Below are 2651 nucleotides of genomic sequence, written 5' to 3'. Positions count from 1 at the left end.
GGTAATTTAATCCAGTACTTTTTGATTCATTTTCTATTTCTAAGTATAATAATATATTGCTATCAATGTTCATCTACTTTTAAAAAATATTTTATTGATAGGAAACTATGATTCCTAATCGGTGGAAGTGCTAGCAAGAGAAACCAATAGTTACTTAAAAAAATACAGAATAAAAGACCAAGAGTTTGACCATAAAACAAACAAGCACTATCAGTTTACACATACATGAATGCAACTTAAATGCCATTAGTTCTACGCCCACCCACACCAACATGGACCTCTCTCTCACCTCTCCTTCTCTCTCCCACTCCAAACAGACATGTTTCTCGCCAGTCTTTTTTTTTTTTTTTTTTGAGACGGAGTCTCGCTCTGTCGCCCAGGCTGGAGTACTGTGGCCGGATCTCAGCTCACTGCAAGCTCCGCCTCCCAGGTTTTCGCCATTCTCCTGCCTCAGCCTTACGAGTAGCTGGGACTACAGGCGCCCGCCACCTCGCCCGACCAGTTTTTTTTTTTTTATTTTGTAGTAGAGACGGGGTTTCACCGTGTTAGCCAAGATGGTCTCGATCTCCTGACCTCGTGACCCGTCCGTCTCAGTCTCGCCACTCTTACTCTTGCTTTCCAAAATTTCTGTGCCATGAAAACACTCTTAAGTTACCTCCTTCATGGTCTCTCTCCTAGTATTTACTCCTTTATGTAATATCCTCTTCTTGCATGGCAGAACCCATGACTTACTTCTAATTAATAGAATAAGGCAACAAGAATAAGATAGGGAGATTATATGTACCTGATTATATTATGTAATATTATAATGCCCATTATGTAAGGAGACCTTTCCCTGTTGTCTTGATGAATCAAACAGTTGTGTTTGGGGGAACAAGAGGCAAGAAACTGAGACTGGGCTCTGGGAGTTGAGGGTGGCCTCCTGTCAATAACCAGCAAGAAAATAAGAGCCTACTGCTATGCTAAAGAATTCATTTCCACCATCAATAACATAAATGTGAAATATAGCCTTCTTTAGTCAAATTTCAAGAATAGAATCCAACTCTGGTGGACATGTTGATGGAAGCCTTGCAAATAATCCAGACAAAATTGCTGGAGTCCTTAGAAACTGCAAGATAATAAATGTGCATTGTTTTAAACTACTGAATTTATGGTAATATTTTGATATAGCAGTAGAAAATGAATACATCCTCATTCCCAAGTATTTTACATTTGACATAGGGAAAATTCTAAAATGGCCACCTTAATGTTTCCATGACTACTTCCTAGCTAGGACTGTGATTATGATGAGATATCTAGTCCATGACTATATTAATTTAAATGCAATCAGTATTTTGATGATGTAATTAAGTTTACTAATCAGTTGACTTTGCTTGATAAACTTTCAGAACAGAAATGAATTTAATAAGCATAAATTAATCTCTAGTCTTTCAAAGGAGGTTTTTTTGTTTGTTTGTTTGTTTGTGTGGTTTGTTTTTCCTTGGCTAGTAGAAGTTAAGGAAGTCAAAGCCAACCAAGCATGAGGAGAATTTGATGGTGCAGTGCTCATTTAAAGAGGAAGGAGTTCACTAGAAGATACAGTGAATCCACTCTGACAATGAACAAGGAAATGAAGTCTTCCTTCCTTCAACTACAAGAAACCAAATTCTGTCAACTATCTGAATAAACTTAAAACAGTTTCCTCCCTGGGCCTCAGGGCAAAAGCCCACCCTGACCAACAACTTGATTTTACCTTTGGGAGACCATAGGCAGAAAACCCCATTAACACTGCCCAAAAATAAGTCATAAAATAACATTGTGTAAGGTCATAAGTAAAGATTGTCAGCATACTGAGTATTCATTGTGAATGGTATGGGTATATATTGGAGTATTCTCAGCCAAGTACTGGCATAATTTAATTCATGCAGAAGAAGCAAATCTCTGAGTGTGATAAAGTATCTGGAGGAGAGACCATGCTAGAAGTAGTAAGAACAGCTTGACTTGCATTGCAATAATGAGGAAAAGAAAGATAATGTCTTGACCCAAAGAGAAATCTCTTAAAGGTGGTGAGAAGCAGGGATGATATGAAAAACCTTAATGCCTAGTGTGTCATGGATAATGACAATTGATGGCAGATAACATAATCATTAGAGTTGCTAGGCTGGTCACCTATCTGGAAAATACAGAATGAATAGACTTATTGTCAGGATATATTTTGAAAATACACCTCATACATTTTGCTTATACATTTGACAGAAGATGTGTTGTTATGCTAGATCATGTTAAAGAACAATTTTAGCAAATATGGTTTGTCAAGGGCAAGGCAATTCAAAATTTAAAATCAGAGTAATTTCACTAGGAAAGGTATTTGTACCAGCTACAGTGAGAAATCTGAAATGGAAGATGGAGAAAGGATTAATAAACACCAGATAACAACCATACTATCCTGAGAAAATCAGAGGAATTCTTAATCGTTGTTTATTCATGTACCCCTTTCTTAGAGCAGATTTGTGAATTCATGAAATTAAAAGCATTTTATAAGAAATCTATACTTATACAAACATTCAATAGATAATATATTAATACATGTATTTATTGAGGTATCTGGATATTGAGATATTGAGATATCCAGATATTGAGATATCTGGAACAACTGGTTTATATGAAAAATA

Source organism: Mandrillus leucophaeus, unplaced genomic scaffold (assembly GCF_000951045.1).
Source record: "Mandrillus leucophaeus isolate KB7577 unplaced genomic scaffold, Mleu.le_1.0 Scaffold33, whole genome shotgun sequence".
NCBI lineage: Eukaryota > Metazoa > Chordata > Mammalia > Primates > Cercopithecidae > Mandrillus > Mandrillus leucophaeus.
The sequence above is the reverse complement of the archived record's forward strand: the minus strand, read 5'-3'. Positions refer to the sequence as shown.